This window comes from Lynx canadensis, chromosome A2 (genome assembly GCF_007474595.2).
Source record: "Lynx canadensis isolate LIC74 chromosome A2, mLynCan4.pri.v2, whole genome shotgun sequence".
Taxonomy (NCBI): domain Eukaryota; kingdom Metazoa; phylum Chordata; class Mammalia; order Carnivora; family Felidae; genus Lynx; species Lynx canadensis.
In genome coordinates this window covers 154,198,683-154,216,496 of record NC_044304.2, presented here as the reverse complement: position 1 = coordinate 154,216,496, position 17,814 = coordinate 154,198,683, and the positions used below count along the sequence as shown (strand labels likewise).

General features: G+C 47.5%; 1 long non-coding RNA gene across 1 annotated transcript; it reads left to right on the top strand.

Annotated features, from left to right (window-relative positions):
- The first annotated feature begins 5,897 nt into the window (after window positions 1–5,897).
- LOC115509254 lies at window positions 5,898–14,375 on the top strand. Its single transcript, XR_003967273.1, has 4 exons — window positions 5,898–5,928; window positions 6,865–7,046; window positions 9,142–9,242; window positions 12,901–14,375. It is a non-coding gene; the product is annotated as an uncharacterized LOC115509254 (long non-coding RNA).
- The last annotated feature ends 3,439 nt before the right edge of the window (window positions 14,376–17,814 follow it).

Genomic DNA, 17,814 nt, shown 5'->3' with positions numbered 1-17,814 from the left:
AAAATACTGGTGTCAGCATTGATAAAGTAAGTTTATTTCCTGAAAGACCTCTCAGAGACTTGAACTCGCTAATGTGCATTGTGGAGCTCCAAGACTAGCATGCAGAGAGCAGCATTTCCCAAGTGTATTTGACCACAGAATTCTTGTTAAGGGGCATTTATTAACACATCCCAGATGTAGTGTTCTTAGGAGCGTGCTTTGAGAGATGTTGGCCAAATCTAACGCTTATTTACGGAGGAGGAAATAAAAACCCAGAAAGAAAAAGTGACTGGTACAAAGTCCCATTGCTGCCTAGTGATAGAACCTGGGTCTCCCGTCTCTCTTTTCGGGCTCTTCATCTAGAATATACTCCTCGTGTCCCCCCACAGACATGTTGCCCATGCACCTGGAACAGGTCCTGCCCTGTTCACAGAGAACCTTTGCATGTTCAGAGGTGGCCGGTTCAGAGGTGTCTGACCTTCTTGAGGGGTTGTTCTTTTCCCCAAGTGACTGAGTTTACTCATTCATTCCTCTGACTAATATCTTTGGAGCCCTTTCTATGTGATTTGGGGGAGCTGTAAACGCTGTGGAGAGATCATTGTACCCTTTCCACACTAGCCTCAAAGCAGAGATAACACTCAGTGAATTGTGGATAGTAAATAAACCAAAACAAAGTGGAAGGGTCAGATATGAGAGATAATAAGCATTTTTATCAGAGAATAACATAATTAAGAATGTATCACAATTTTGGAATCTGTGACGTAAAGCAAGGACACATTGGGGGTTTTCTGCGATGAAGGACAGACTGTCGCCATCATGCTTACCATAATTAAACATCAGGCCTTTACTTTCTGAATATTTTCTTTTTAATGGTATGTCTATTAAAAACAATCAACTTTATAGACCTGTATAAAAAATCTTCTATAATTCCAACTCCGAGAGACAAACTCTGTTAACAAATTAGTGTGTGTCTTCCCACATCCTTTTTTCTATGCATATACAAACATAGGTATGTCCTCAGTTCTTATAAAAACAAGATCATCATACCCATGCTATTCTGCACTTGGTATCATGCGTATATCCTTCTACATCATACCTAGAGAGATACGTCACTGGCTCTGCTGTACAGACGTGTTGTGATTCATTCAGCCTGTCCTTCACTGATTGACATTTGTGTTGTTTCCAAGCTTTCCCAACTACAAATGAGACCACCAGGAACATCCTTGTACATATCGCTATGGCCTTGGGGAAGGCTATCTGAAGCGACATTCTTAGAAATGGAAGCATTGCGTGCAAAGATGTGCCTTTCAAAAATGCTGGTAACCGCTTACCTCCCTTGAGGTGGTTTCCATTCTCCCTGCCTCGAGCTGTGTGTTGAAGTGCCCACTTGCCCCACCTGGTGGGACACCCCACAGAGCTTTTCTCTTCTGTCTCAACCCACCCCAAGTCGATCCTTTTTTTCCTCCTCCGTCCAGGCAGACATCTTCCCCAGAGTTGAGTCAACTGTTTTGACTTAAGTCTTGTGTTTCTTTTTAAAGCTTTCACTCCATAAATTCTGTGGTATTTCCTCCATGTTCTCTGTGTTTAAAAACTGCCTCTGCAGATGTCTAAGTGGTGGTTGCCTTCTCTGCTGAAGGTTCCCAGCTGGCCTGCCCTAAGCCTGATGTCTCTGGGATGTTTGAGGCATGGGGCACGTTCTCCCTTCCAAGCAGGACCCCTAGGAAAAGGACAGTGGGGCTCACCCAGCACCACAGAAGTTCAGAGAACATTTACATATAACCTCATTTCAGTCTAGAGCAGCCTTGAGGAGTAGGTGAGCAGGACCTTTCATTCCTGGGCTCTGAGAGGAAGCAACTAGAGTTCAGACATATTACATGACTAAAATCATACGTTAATAAATTCTAGCGGCCAGGCTCAAGCCCCAATCTTCTGGCTTTAAACCCTGTGTTTTTTCCACTAAATCTAAAGTCACATCTTGGCTTAAAAATGCATCGTTCACCAAGCCAGCCCATGGTTGTGATATAGTTTATCTTTATGTTTGCCCCCCTGGGGTCTAGAGTTGCTACAGTTAAGGAAGACGGAGGGATGGTGTGTGCCTGTGGGCTGCTTTATCTCCTTGCAGATGATTCTAGGGCCCCTTGTGGAGGGGGCAAACAACAATCTCCTCAACAGCATCCAGTATCTTAGAGATTCTCATCCATTTTCTGAGAACAGGAGGTCAGATTAGGAGGGCTCGTCCATTCCTTTAGTCAACAAACATTTATTGAACAATTGCTAGGCATGAGGCACCAGGAATAGAATCCCAGTGTGTAAGACCTAGGTCTTGCCACCAAGGCACTCTGTTCCCAGGATAGGGAAGCACACACGTAAATACTTAAGTGCCCTGGTGTTGTAGGTACTATGACACAAATAGGTACAGGAACAAGGGGACAAAAATGGGAGGGAGGAGATTGGTAAAAGGTTTGAACAGATGACTCATGAGCTTAGACTGGACAGACGACTTCACTGAGCAGATGAGAATAGGACAGATGTGCTTAGCAGAGGGAGCACAGCTCATCCTTGCTCCCAGGCATCAGGGGCTGGCAGTAAGGAGGGAGAACAGACAGATACTCAGAGACCAGGTCATGCAAGGCATTTCCATGCCAAAAAGTTTACACACCTTTCCAGGATCCATGGGAAACCAGATGAAGGCCTAAATTGAGCAGTAACATGATTAGATTTGCTTTTAGGAATATCCCTCAGGAGGCAGATTGGATGGGTCACACCCAAGGTGGGAGGCCAGCGAAGAGGCTGCTGGCCATCTAGGTAAGAGACAATGGCCTGAATTAAGCTGTAGAACTGGAAATGAGTGAAGAAGGGGTTGTCCAGGATAACGCCCCAATTTCTGGCCCCATTGATTGAGCCCGTGTGTGCCAATCACACAGGGGAGGAGGAACAAGTGTAGGGGAATTACTGCCGCCTCCCTGGTGGGCACACTAAGCCCCTGGTGGCCACACAGGTAAAGATGCTTAGGAGGAAGCAAGGCCTGGAGAGAAATCTGAAGCAGGGAAGTCATTTGAGTTTTGAGCGCCATCTGTACATGGATGGGGTGAAGCCATAAGGATACATTGGCTACAGGGAAGAGAGAGTGTTAAAGAGCGGACCATGGAAAGAATATCAAAAACAGCAGCTTTGGGAGAAGGGTGGGCATGGGAGGTGGTGGGGTGGGTGATGGAGTGCAAAGGGATGGTGTGCCTGGAAAGGGATTGAGGGGGAAGGAATGGTCCGAGAGAGCAGGAAAACCAGCAGAGGAACCCTATTTCAGTGCTTAAGGATGTAGCTTTTTGTTTTCAGATGACCTGGGTTCTTTGGCTCTCTAGCTTGAAAAGTTATTTAACCTCTCTGAGACCTCAGTTTGTCATCTGTGAAGTGGGGGTAACAGTACACCCTTCACAAGGTTGTTGTGCTCAGCACCTTGCTGCTCAGCAGAGCTCTTGACACATAGTAAGCACGTGCGCGTGCGGTCTGGGATTGTTTTCGCCAAAGCCACAGGAGAACGGCTGTAAGGAGCAGGAAATGGCCATGGTGTGAATGTTACAGAAAGGTCAAGTGAGGTGGTTACCGAGGCATCTTTGGATTTGGCGCTCGGGTCATTACGGCCACCCCCAGAATGGTTTTGGCGGAGCGGTGGGTGTGGAGAGGCAGAACCAGAGAAAAGGAGGTTTGGAAAGGGCTGATTCAGCCTTCTCTGTCATCTCTTTGGCCCCACGGTTGAGACGTGGGAGAAGACGCAGATTTGCACTGGCTAGAGTAGAATTTCCAAGCGTCACTAATGGGGGACCCACGTGAAGTGAGAACACCTCCCGCATCAGGAGACGTGGGGACAGCAGCCATCTGTTTGTGTTTCCCCTCCCACAATAAGGACAGAACTCTCTCCTCTCTTCGAGGTTGCTATGGAGACACGGATGGGTTCTATGTCACATCTTGACGTTGTATTGGTTGTGAGGGCAGGGACCATATTTTATATATCATTGTGCGACCGCACCGCCCGTCACATTGCCATCTCATATACTCGCTCGGCTTTAATTAACATCCGTGAGCCGATCACTCCCAAATCTATTCTCTCCAGCCCAATTCTCATTCCAGAATTTCAGGCTAATATATCCAGCTGCCCAGTGGTTCTCTTCTCATAGATATCCCACAGATGCTAACAGCTCGAAATGCCTAAAGCTAGACTCATTGTCAGAGCCTCCTCCTTCCTCCATTAAACTCGTCGACCTCGTGCCACGTTCCCCATGTCAGTAAATCATACCACCTTCCGCTCAGCTCCCAAGTCAGAAACTTGAGCTCATCCTTGACTCTTCCTTCTCTCCCAGTCCCCCAGCCCCACATCCAGTCAATCACCAAGCCCTATTGTTTCCACCTGTGAAGTCACGCTCATTCTGGTCACTACTCCCTTTATCCGTTCATTCTTTCGTGCATTCCACCTCATTTCATTGGCTCAGTGAACGTGCCGGCATCTGATCAGTATCAGGCAAATGAGACTGCACTGGTATGGCAAACAAGCCGGGCTTCCCACCTCATGGAGCTTGTGTCTGGAGAGGGACCCACCCAACTCACCGCTCCGTGATCTCTCACTAGACTGCGGGAGTCTTCTAAGAGCCTCCCTGCCCCTCGTTCACCCATCAGCATTTGTCTGTCGAGTTTGTGCTAGGTGCCTGGCCCTGTGCTGTGTATGCCTGAAGAACATATAGACCAGCACGACTGGGATTCATCAAGCAAGGGGAAATGTAAGGCTGGATGACGTAAGAGGATGGCTAGCGGTCAGAATACCCAAGATCTGCTGGGCCCTGTGAAAAATATACTATCTCCTTTCAAAAGGAAAGGGAAGCCATTGAAGAAAAGGCTTCAAGCAGGGAAGTGACATAATGCTATTTGGGCCAACTCTATCCCATGTGGCTTCATCATTAAAATGAGCGTGGAGCTCGTCAGATGACAGTCTAACAGCCACATGTCACCATCGCCCAGGTGCCCCAGTCACAGTGGGGGCACCGAGGCAGTGCTACCGTACAGACCTTGACTGTGTGTTTCGTCAGAAGGCGGGAGACGCACTTGACTCTAGGGCTGCTCTTGATATTGCTAATCAGACATGGCCCATCCTACCTCCTTCACATCTCAGCTTCTCTATCAATTTGTGTCGCCCATGATCTCAGCTTGTCAGATGTTAGCACTTTCTAAATTGTCATCCGATCTCTCCTGGCACTCCGCGTGGCTGAGTGTGGCTCCATGTTGATGATTAGGCATGGTTCTGCTTGTGAACGTGGAGAGTCAGCAGATGGCTTGACTGCCTTAAGGCAAGTCTTGGAGTTTTCAGGCAAGCTAGTGCCCAGAACAGCCATTTTTCACCTCCTATCAGTGGAGAGGGAACAGGCATTGTGAAGACAGACTGCATGCCCAGAAAGCAGAATTCATAATCCAGAGTGTGACAGCACAGTGCGATGGTATTCCAGTCAAGTCAGCACGATGAAGTCCCTACACAGAGTAGAGAGGGCACTGTGACATATGCATGGGGCCTAATAATGGGGATCCCCAAGCAGAAGATAATCAGAAGTTTTGGCAGCAGCTGTCTTCAAGGAAGTGTATACATGAGCGGGAGGTAGAATCCCAGGCCCCAGAACGGCAACATAGAAATAAGGATTGCGTCCTGGTGGGGGCGGGAATGGAAAGAGAATGGATAGGAAAGGTGTTGTAACAAGGGGCCCCCACATCTCGAGGGCTTAACGCTACAGAATTCTATTTCTCATTCACCCAACAGTCCAAGTGCAGGCGTTCCGTGGGCAGCCTTCCACGCAGTGGATTTGGTGGACTCAGCCTCCTTCAATTTTGTGGCTCCGCCATCCACTACCCCTGAGATGCCCCTGCTGGATCATCTGCAGCCAACTGGCTCAGGGGAAAAGCAAAGAAGAAAAGGTGAGCAGAAGGCTTTTACAGGTGGGGCCTGGGAGTGGCGTAAACACTCCCACCTTCATATCCTTGGCCAGAATTCAGACACGGCCACACCTACCCGCAGAAGAGGCTGGAGGTGGAGTGGGCCCAGGAAAAAAAGAAAGGAAGTTTGGCAAACACACGGCATTCCTGCCACAGGGAGGTCCCATCTTGGGTATGTTCTCCGTCCAATGATTCCTGCCTAGGAAGCCAGCTACTAGAACAGGGTAGAAGGTGGAGCTATTGAGGCCCCCCAAAAGCCTAAGCCCAGTAGTCAGTTCAGGATCAGGGATAAAGAGCAACCAGCCTCTAAGGTAATAGGGTGCTGCTATCTGACCGTTTTCCCTGCTCTCTCCCCAGCTGAGCCCATTTTCCGTAGCACCGGCTGCTAGCTGGGGTTCTGCTCTAGGTGGTGGCCGGGAGCTTGCCCACAGCTCCCTGGGGCCATTGGAGCCTTGTATGATGCTCATCCGGACCCAACCAGACTAGACTGGTCCACTTAACTAGATCCTCTTAGAATGTGGTGCTGCTTGAATCAACTCCCCCCACCCCACTGGGCTATGAGAATCAGAAGTATTTGCTCTGCCAATAGAAGTCAACTTTGGTACCTTGAGCATTCCATCAAGCCCTGCCTTTACTGGTCCCAGCTCCCTCCCCCTCGTACTGGTCTGTGTACTGAGGTCCCTGCCTGCCTTTTACCTGTGCCACCTGACTTATGACAGGCCTTGTGTCATTCTATATTCTCACCCTCCCCTAACAGGCCAGGCTCCTTCCTGTGCCTTTCCAAAATGCAGAATGGATGTCACCTCCTCAAGGAAGCCTTCCAGGACTACCCGTGATGATGAGTTGCGTTTTTATGTCCTGCCATACCATCCCAGGCTTTCTCCATTGAAGTTGCCTGACTGCATATCTATACTCTAGGTGGAAGCCTTTCCAGAACAGAGGGTGGACCTGATTCAACAGTGTATCTCCAGTGGCAAGGAGGAAGCCTGCCTGTCACTCAGTAGGTGTTCACGAAATGTTGGAGCGAATGAACGCCCGCCTGTGTTTCAGGTAGCAGCCACCAGATGGCAACAGTGTTCTTTGGGCTATGAAGGTAAACGGTAAGCTTTCTGCAAGAGCACCTGAAATAAATGGAGGTGGGTCCCCATAATCGCGGCACTCGGCTATTTTTCTAAAAAACATATCAGTTTATCGAAATAACCGCAAAGTCACTGCTCAAGCCAGACCTTGTGCGAGGGACACAGCAAACAAAATCCCGAGGTAGGGACCTGTGCACCACGGAGGGCTTGAACCCTTAGTACCATTCTCCATGGGATCTCAGCATGGTATGGTCTAACTCGAGGGCCCGAGAACACCCATTCAGACTCCTGAGCATTTGACGCGTCTGAAGCCATCCCAGCCCGACACCCTTGTGGCTGCCTGTGCCTGTTCTGGGTTCACTGGCTCTAATTTTACCTCCTTATCTTATCAGGGTTTTTACCAGTAGACCAGTTTGGCCGGAGAGGAAGGTTTATGAAGGTTCGTGAAAGATAAGGTTGGCGGTAGGGAGGGGCCAGCAGGGGAGGCCTGTGGATACCAGGCTGAGGAGTGTGGACTTTACCCCACACACGATAAAGTAGCTGGCAGGCTCTTGTGCCGCACGCATGTGCACGTGCGTGTGCAGGCAGGCGGCACGTGTGTGCATGAGTGAAAGGGGAGTGGAATGGGGAGGGACGGACAGGTACCAAACGGTGTCGAGAAGGATGGGTGATGGGGCTGGGGGGCAGCAAGGGAGGCCCGCGGGGGGTCACTGTAGCAACCTAAGGTGTAGGGCTGAGGCACCAGACGGTGGGTGGGGGTGGCGGACGGGAGACGCCCAGATGGATTCAGGTAAGTTCTGCAGGGAGATCCACTAGAGGATTGGGTGATTGATTGGGAAGGACGGGGAGAGCCCAGAACCAAGCAAGGAGCTTCACTGTTGGACTAAACCCTGACCTTGTGCAAATTAGAAGGCCTGTCTTTCCCAGGACACTTGACTTCTACCTGCCACCAAACTGTCTTGCCTGCAAAGCTCCCAGGTGAATAGGCCCCTGAGGCAGCCAGTCCGTGCCCGCCCTGCTCCACGGTGGGGTGGGACCCCAGCATTCCAAGCCTGGCTGCAGGAGGCAGGGACGGTATTTCTGAGAGAAATGGTTTAAGGAAAAGAGCATCTCGAGTCTCATACATCTCCAGTGCGGTGGTTCTCGAATGTTAGCGTGTGTCAGACACACAGGGAGGGCTTGCTAAAACACAGGTCGCTGGGGGTCTGATTGCGTAGATCTGGGCTGGAGCCTGAGAACTTCCATTTCTACCAAATTCACTGGTGACACTGTTACTGCTGGTCCGGGACCACTCTTAGAGCCCTACCCAAACCAAATGAATCAGAATCCAGGTAGGAGAGCATCTCCTGGACATCTTTCTTCCACCCACACGTTAGATTCAAAGATAGCACCTCTGGGGGCAGCTCAGGTCTGAAGACGCGGCTGTATTTGAGCTGCAGGATATTGGCAAATTGTTTGGTTCCTATTGATGAATTTCCCCCATTTCATCTCTAGTACTCCCCTTTTCCCCCAGGAGAGGCTTCAACTTCCCCTCTTTCCCTGACAGGAGTACCAGGCTGGCCCGAACTGTCCAGTCCTCCCTAACAAGCAAGGTGACCTGTGTCAAAATTCTGCTTCTTTCATAATAAGTACCTGCCACTTTGCTTTTTCTAGCTCTTCTAGATATCTTTTAGAGATTCCAGAATTTCCTGTGGGCCGGACATGCCTGTTTACTGCTCACCTGCTGAAAAGGAGCTACCGGTTCCCCTGCCACCCCCACCCCCCGCCCCGTCCCCTGTCATGAGCTCCTCCTACCCCAACCCGGGTCCCACCCCTGCCCTCTGCAGCCACCCAGTGCTTTGGAGTAGATGTCTGCCTTATCTGCCACCAAGGTTATTTGAGGTTCTGCAGGAACTAAAAAAAGTGTGTCCTTTCTCTCAATATGGTAGTAGAAAGAAGAGGTAACATAAGGTGTGTGTGGGATAGAAGTAAATATGGGTCTGAAAAACCCACATAATTATATAATGGAGAGACACTGCCAAGGTAAATTAATAAGAAAACAGTTGGGTGATGTTTACCGACAAAATCAGTTTGGGGTGTGTTATTCCCTGCATTTCCTTTGTCAAACGAGCTACAGGTTGGAAGAATGCGTCTCCAAAGAGGCAACCCCCTCATGGAAGTGGCCATATTTTTCTGTCTGGTTCGTCAGGCTACCTAGAAACCAGGGAAATTGCCAAGGTAAGGCCTGGGAGCTACCTGGGGGCTCCACTGTCACTGGCTGCTTTGCTGGACACCTCTCTGTCTCTCTGGCTGGCTGGCTGTCTCCTGTCTGTCTTTCCATCTGTCCTGCTCCCCTATGTGACTCCCACAGGCTTGGAACAGCAAGGCCAGAGTTCTCAACTCTAACTCACAGTCCAAATGTGAATGCCTTGAATCTGCATTCTCTTACATGGAAACACCTGGACGGTAAAATTGTGATTCAAACTGCGTCCATTGTCAGTATCATGGGGATGCCTCTCCTTTCCCGAAAAGTTTTGTAACTTGGTCCAGCCGGTTTGGATCTGAGACAGGAGGTAGGCTCGTAACTGAGATCAGAGGAGCCATCACCCATTTAGGAAACGCTCTGGAACGTCCGCCAGGAGTTCAGGAACAGGGGCTAGGAGAAGAAGATGGATAAGAGAAGTGCCCTGTGCTCAGGGAGCTGGGACTCAGCGACCCAGGGTACCAGACTCCAATCAAGACCACAGGATGCAGTCTATATGAGGACTCTAGGTCAGTGCCAAGAATCACCCTCTTTGGAAAAGTCAGGAAAATCACAATCTTTGGAAACCAATGAAAGACTATAGGCACTTAGTCTAGTCTTTCGCCTTCATTATCCTGGGCACCTAGTCGACTGGTCTCTGCTTGAATTCCTCCAGTTCTGGGGAGCTCACGTCCTCTTGTTGTCAGGCTTCAGAACCTGTGTCAGGTTTCCCCAAGGCTGTATTTCCCCTTGCCACTCCCACATCTGGTCTTTCACCTGATAGTGACAATCACCCTGTGATTTAGGCAGGGTCGTCGAGTGCCCACTTGACCAAGCAGTTACACTCAGTGTTGGTCAGGTTCAGTGAAATTTGGCAAAGACAATACTGGCACTCCGGCTGCTGAACTCCTTGCCCAACATTTTTTTTTTTTTTAATCATACAGCTCTGCCATCATGTTGGGAGCAGTCCAGACTCCAGATTTCTGAATTTGAAACATAACCACGCTACTAACCTTCCCAGCAATCTGGGGGAGAAAGCAAAGGTTGGAACCATAGGCCCTAGAATTCCAACCTTCATGAAGAACAAGCCAATTGCCTGGGCTAGGGGCTGAGTCAATGGGGAAGACAGCAGAGGGTCAAAGGGAAGCCTACTCTTCATACTCTAGCTAGAGATATGGAGTTAGAGGCTCTTTCCTCCTGTTTAGATGACCTCTCTGTAGTGAAGGGATGATGCCATCCCAATGTTGTGGTGCCTGACCCAGGAGAGATGGAGCAAAGGTGGTGCTGGAGGAAGGCTTTGGTCAAAGCCACATGACCAAAGTGTGTGTCCAAAAAGAACACCCATCCAGGGGGGGCCAGACAGAGAGATGACAGCCAGATCCACACCAACAGACTGGGGGCAGACACATCGCTTGTGCAGAGTGGACAGAAGGTAGGACCTAGGGAGCTCTCGTTTTGCCTCTGCCTCATTTATCCTGGCTGGCTTGGAGAGTGGGTCCCCGATATCACAACTCTGATTTATACCTGCTGTTGGCAGGAAAAGGTGTATGTTCTATCTGTTATTATTGATCCTAGGATTCATGAACATTTAACACGGTTACAAAGAAGATCTAGCAAACCCACAGTCCTTGCGCTCTAGGGTTCCTGACACACGATCAGGCAGCTTCAATTACATAACCAAAGAAAAATGTTTATATGAGATTCAGGGACCCAATCCAAGGTCTGAGAACAGTTTGGGTGGCCATAGTCCACAAGTCTGTGATGGGTGTTTTTATTCAAAAGAAGCAGGGTATAAATAACTAAGTGCTTGGACAAACCCAAGGAACCCTAGACTTATCCTTTCATCTCAAACACTTTTCAGGAAGCCATGAGCAGTCTAGTGGGCAATACATTTCCCTCAGCCCCTTGACCAGAAGCATGTTTTCTTGGCCAGTGTGTGGCCAGTCGCTCTGTGGTACTGTGGAATGACTTACACATGAAGGAAATGATCTGATGACTCCCACGAGGGTAGTCCAACATCTCCTGAAAGGACGTCATTGACCCAATGCTGGGAGGTCTCTGGAACATCGCTTATTGGAAGGACTGAATATGAAAGGTCCGTGCCCTGCTCGAGATGTTCTTCTTCACTCATTGTCCTTAAGTAGAATGGGTGCCTCTTCAGAAGATTAACCAAGTGACCCAGCAAACGTTTGCAGACATTCAAAGTACTTTGAATGAGGTAGTAATTATGCATATGTCACGGGAAGCTTATCCTATGCCATGTTAATCCATGTAGGAATACAGGGGCTCTCCATTCTTTCCCCCCCAAAATGGGGTTGAGAATGTAGTGAGGTGGTATGGTCTACCTCCACTCCTTCTTTCATGTCCCTCCTATTCATTTCAAAACCAATCTCTAAGAAGAGTACTATCTTTATTTAGGCCTAATCCACAAAATGTAATACAGGGCAAAGGATGTGTTTTTGCATATACACGTGGGAAAAGCAAAGGGAATTTTCTTCCATATGTTTGTCTGAACTTCCAAAAATCTAGAATGAACATATATTACTTTTGTAAATGGGGGAAAGTTCTGGAAAAACTTTTGATTTGGGCTGCAAGCAAACTGCTCAGAAGATAACTATTCATAGAAGGTTTTCGTTCACTCCATCTCAGTTTCTTTTTTTTTAATTTTTTAAATATTCATTCATTTATTTATTTATTTAGAGAGACAGAGGGAGACAGCATGAGCAGGGGAGGGGCAGAGAGAGAGAGAGTGAGACACAGAATCTGAGGCAGGCTTCAGGCTCCAAGCTGTCAGCACAGAGCCCGACGCGGGGCTCGAACCCACAGACCATGAGTTCATGACCGGAGCTGAAATTGGACACTTAACCGTCTGAGCCACCCAGACGCCCTCACTCCATCTCAGTTTCTTCCCAAAGATGTACCGTCAATATCATCTCCCTGTGCTCACGTATATTTGCTCAGGAGGAATTCGGCATTGGCCACAAAATGTAGAACATTTCAACCTAATTATCATTGCCTTGGAAAGAGCTTCCATCTAGCTTTTTATGGTGCACTGAAAAAGGGAAGTTCTTCTAACATTCCTATATGCTGCTGCTTTTCAAGGATAGCAACAAGAAATAAATATAAGATACCGACTTTCCACCTATGGAAGACTACTCTGTGGCATGACTTCCAGTTGTGCCAAGATCAGCACTTGAGCACCTTGAATTTGGGAGCTAGAAGCCATTGAGCCCCAGATTTATGACTGTTCCCGTGTCTCAACCATCTGCTCCAGGCACGTTCCCGAAATTTATGAAATGCAATTGCTCTAAAGGGTACAGGCCAGGAAGTGCAGGGTTGAAATATTCCACCTGGCCAGAGACACTGTCGTGTGGACTAATTTAAGGCTTTGCTCATTTTAAAGGGGGTATTTCTCATTCACAGTAGAGTATCTTCTGTGCCATCTGAAGTATCATAAAGCAGTCAAATCCTGCTTGAAATGTTCAGAAAAGATTCCTCACCAAAGGTCATTTGCTCTTTCCATCTTTCAGGTTAATTACTCCTGTGGTTCTTGTCTGAGTGAAAAAGTCCTTTTCTTTTTTCTTCTTTTCCTTCGTTTGTTGCCTTGACAGTTGGGTATTGACTCTGTAGACCATGTCTAGGTTTTTCTTACAGAATTAGGTCCCTGGCTTCCCTGTTCAAGAGCCCCAGTCGTGCCATGGAATCATCTCTAGTCCAGAATTGTCAAGAATGAACAGTCAGTTCTCCAAAGATGTTGATGTTTTCAAAGACGTGGGAAGAGTCTGTTCATGCCTTTCTGTCCTTCTCCAGTGGGGATAATTTGGCTTTCAGACTAATTGAAAGGCACAGCTCTTTTTTTGAAACATCTACTGAGAACAGCTTTATCCCTGTCACCCACACCACACCTCGGCTCGTGAATCTTAGACTCTTGGGAGACATCTATTCACCTCAGATGTGACCCATTATCCACTGTAACAAAGAATGGCTGTGTGTGCAGGGTATACACAGATTTGTACCCATTAGAGGCAAGAAATGATGTTTCCCTGTAAAAGGAGATTTTTAAGAAATGTCAGTATTTTCAGGTTGAATCCAGTCAAAAATAAGTTCTTTCAAATTCTACTTACGCGAATTCAAATTAAATTCAGAAATTAAAACCAAAAGGCTGAGATCATTCAATTTAAATTCATGTGACCTCAGTCTTTTGATTTTGCTTTTCAGACTGATATATGTGTATAGACAGAATCTTAAAGACACCAAGCTTTCCTTGGGGGACGGAGTAAAATTGACACAGGTTTTATAAACATTTAATTCTTATGAGACACGGGCCCAGACTAGCTGGCGTAGTTTGGGTATGTGTGATAGTTGGTTTTCACTCTGTTATGATTTGCTTTTAAATATTTATTTGTGAAATATAAATCTTGCTAACATTGAAGTCTGTTCTGAAGCAATGACTACTGCTTTTGCTGTTGCTTAATGGAACTGTTGAATCTTCTTAGAAAACAAAAAGATTCAGTTATATAAACAAATCATACTAGTGAAGCATCAAATAACAATTCTAGAGCCTCTGTGAGGCTGGAGCTACGTTCTGCAGATGGGTGGTAAGTTAGGAACCCTAAGATAACAGCCTACGTGGTCAATCAAAAAAAAAAATGTGAGTGACTCAAAAATGCTGAGAAATTAGGGTCTGTGTCCTTAAATAACAAGCACTCACTTGAAAAATTGGAAAAATATCACCAGTTTCATCAGTACATTTATAGATTCCTTTTCCATTGATCCATTCCCATTGCTAATACACCTGTTATGTAATAGATGCTTACTCACTGTTCTGTCCAGTCCAACAGATAACGACACTTCCTGGTGGACGGCTCTGATTTTCTGTCAGTCAGAATGATGATTTAGAATGTTCAGCTCATTCAGTAAAACAGACTAGTTCTGAGCGTAAAGGCTGAAGGACATCAAATGTACAACTGTTTTAAATGATCACTTTCCCACGAGTGATGAATTTACATCCTATATGCTGTCAACATGAACCATGACACTCATGGCCGTGGGGGACCCCCTGTCTGGGGACTAGCTGGGAGAGCACACCCTTTCCTACCTTGAATGTATGAATAAATTATTCACAGCTATAAATGCTCTGGTCCAGTTGGTCAGTTAAGCCAATCAACAAGCATTGTTTTCATTGAGACCTGGCTCCCTGTTCCATAATGCAGTCCATAGCCCTTCCCAAAGTGAATGGAAGGGAGATGGGTGAGGGAGGGATGGGGCCAAGAGCAAAGGCATCAACAATTTTTTTTTTTTAATTTTTTTTTCAACGTTTTTTATTTATTTTTGGGACAGAGAGAGACAGAGCATGAACAGGGGAGGGGCAGAGAGAGAGGGAGACACAGAATCGGAAACAGGCTCCAGGCTCTGAGCCATCAGCCCAGAGCCTGACGCGGGGCTCGAACTCACGGACCGCGAGATCATGACCTGGCTGAAGTCGGACGCTTAGCCGACTGCGCCACCCAGGCGCCCCCATCAACAATTTTTTAAATAATAATTCCTGGAGTATCTGCTGTGTACCTGGCACTGTACTGGGATTATAAAGATGAATGGAACATAGCCTCTGCTCTCAAGTAGCTCATGGAAGAGGGGGGCACCTGGCTGGCTCAGTTGGAAGAACATGTGACTCTTGATCTTGGGGTTGTGAGTTTGAGCCCCACGTTGGGTGTAGAGATTACTTAAAAATAAAATCTTAAAAAATAAAGAAGAAGAAGCTCATGGAATAGGAGAAGAGAGAGGTGTATAGACAGATCATTGCCATGCCATGTGGTAAGAACAATGATGGAGACAGAAGAGCGGTACATTCCCAGCATGAGCAGGGCTGACTCTTAAAGGAAGAATAAGCATTGGCCAGATGTTGGTGAAGAGGAGGGGTCTCTGGGAAAGGAGTCAGTGGGGCCGTGGAGCTGGTTTGAATGGGCTCACTAGGACCAATCATTAAATGTTCAGGCGTCTTGCTAGCTGGCTGTTACACACGATCATAAATTATTAAATAGCAAATAATTAACATTATTTTAATTATTACAATTATTAAAAAGTAAATGATGCAAGTTTATGATTGAATAAATCACAAAAACGGCAATAAATACTAAAAATGTATCACTCCCTAATTATTTTACTACATTTTACTATCATCTATGCCCTTGAGTTTTTTTTTCAGGTCTATTGCATATGTCTGGTGAAAATACTGTCTAATTGTGGCCACTGCCTACCTCTTCTCAACTCCACGTTTAATGACATCATATAAGTTTGAAGTTGGCTCTGGTGGGAGTATTTACACCAGAAAAGCCACACAGGCTACAGATCAGGGATTATTTCCTCCCCAGAAGGCCATTTACCAGCAGGCAGGGGCAAGGCCATTCAAGATCAAGGCAGGGAACTCCAAGCTGTGCAGAAAGCTGGGAACACAGTGCCGCAGGGAGCAGGGAGTGAGGATACCAAATCCCACGTGACCTTTCAGGCCACATTGAGGAGGTGGAACTGGAGGCTTCAAAGGGCTTTTGTGGTGTCTGGTCTGTGAGATCTTGCAGAGAGCTGGACGTGTAAAAGGAGCTTCAGTGGCATCTGGGCGGGGGCCCTGAACCGGGCATCGTGGGCGTGTGGACGGTAGTGAAACTTTGAGTGCACGGGGCCACCAGGAGAGGGTCTGGAGGAAGAAGTGCAAGAGGCTGGGGGAGCAGGGGGCAGGGGAGGGGAAGCAAGGTGCCCACGGAAAAGGGGCACAGGAAGAGGCTCATCTGGAGACCCTCCCATGGGAAGGGAGGGTATGGACAGCAAAGGAGAGAGGTGTTTCAAGAAGCAGGAGAGAGAGAAAGGGGAGAAGGGAGCAGGAGGGAGACTTGGAAAGAGAGGAGCAGAGCATAGGCATTCAAACCACAATGAAAACCAAAAACGTTTCTTTAATAAAAATCGGGGGAAATCCTGCTCTGTGACAGAGAAGTACCAAAATAAGCCGCGTGGTTGTCAAAAACAAAAACAAAAACAAATACAAATACAAATACAAAAACAAAACCCTGTGATTTGTTTTAGGCTTTTTATTTTTAAGTTTATTTATTTTAAGAGAGAGAGAGTGCATGCGCCTGCGTGTGCTTGTGAGTGGGAGAGGGGCAGAGATCGAGGGAGAGAAAGAGAATCCCAAGCAGGCTCCGTGCTGTTAACACAGAGCCCGACCCGGGGCTCGATCGAACCTACCAACCGTGAGATCATGACCTGAACCGAAATTGAATCGGACACTTAAGCAACTGAGCCACCCAGGCGCCCCCATGATTTGTTTTAGGTAGTCAGGCAAGGGGGAACCAAAATGAGAAGGAAGACCCAAAATTCGACTTACCAGAAGTGATATGTGTCCAGGCATGGAAGTGGAGTAAGGTGATGAGGGCAGGGAGAGCCTGCTAGAGAAGGAAGCATCCTCCCCCAAACCAGCATCAGGAATGAGGTGTGGCCACCCCAGGGGGGAAGCCCTCAGGCAACTGACCTCCCTAAAGTATTCTGAGAAAACTGACCTGGAGGTTTCAACCAGAAGTGTTGCAGAAGGTCATCAAGAGGACGTGACCCCGGGTGACCCACAAGCTAGACTGGGGAGAAAACTCACCTGGCCGCAGTCCTTGGAATGCACATTCTGCCTTCTGTTCCCACAGTGGGAGCCATTTTCCCAAGAGAGCAAGGTGTTCTTGAGGCCCGGACTAAATATGTGATGAGCCCCCTTATGGCCTCCATCTCAACTTTCGAGATCCTAGCTGGAGGTGGCGGGGATCTACTGGTCTTGTGGCGTCTCAGACCAGTCCGTAAGTTCCCCTGCTCGTCTCACCTGCTGCCTGGGAGTCTGCACACTCTGCGTCTTCAGTCTCTCCTTGCCCTCTGGGTTCAGGGACCAGTTTGCAAACCAACACACATGAGGAAGACAGAGGCATAAATAAAGAAATTAGACATCAGTGACGTAGAAGTTAGGCACATAGATTCCCGAGCCAGATTAGATTCGAATCCCGGTTCTACTAATTCTTTGCTTGGATAATTTACTTAAAACTGAGCCTCAGTCTCCTCATCTACAAAATGAGGATAATGATGAAATATACCTCATAGAGTTATTGTGAAGATTAAGTAAGGAAATCCATGTAAAATATTCATAACAAGCCCTGATGTCCAGTGGGAGCTACTGATGATAAGGATTATGATTCCCTGTTAGGACAGCTTTGCAGCCCCGGCCTCCTTTCCACACCCACCAGGCTGTGGGATCATAGACCTGGTCTGTCTTTCATCCATGGATTCACAATTTTCCAAAAACTAGAACGCTTACCATTCAAACTGCATTCACTAGTCAAAACACACTCAACGTAATTCATCTTTCTTTGAAAATTTAGAAGTTTCCTCTAAGTTCTTGTCATGCTGCAGGGTCACCATTAGGAACACGAATTATGGATGGCAGGAAACAACCTTATCTGAAACAGCGCTACCATGGTTTGGGAACAAATGTCCTCTTTGAACCTTGGTATATGTCGTGTACAGACCCTGATCTCCTGCCCGCAA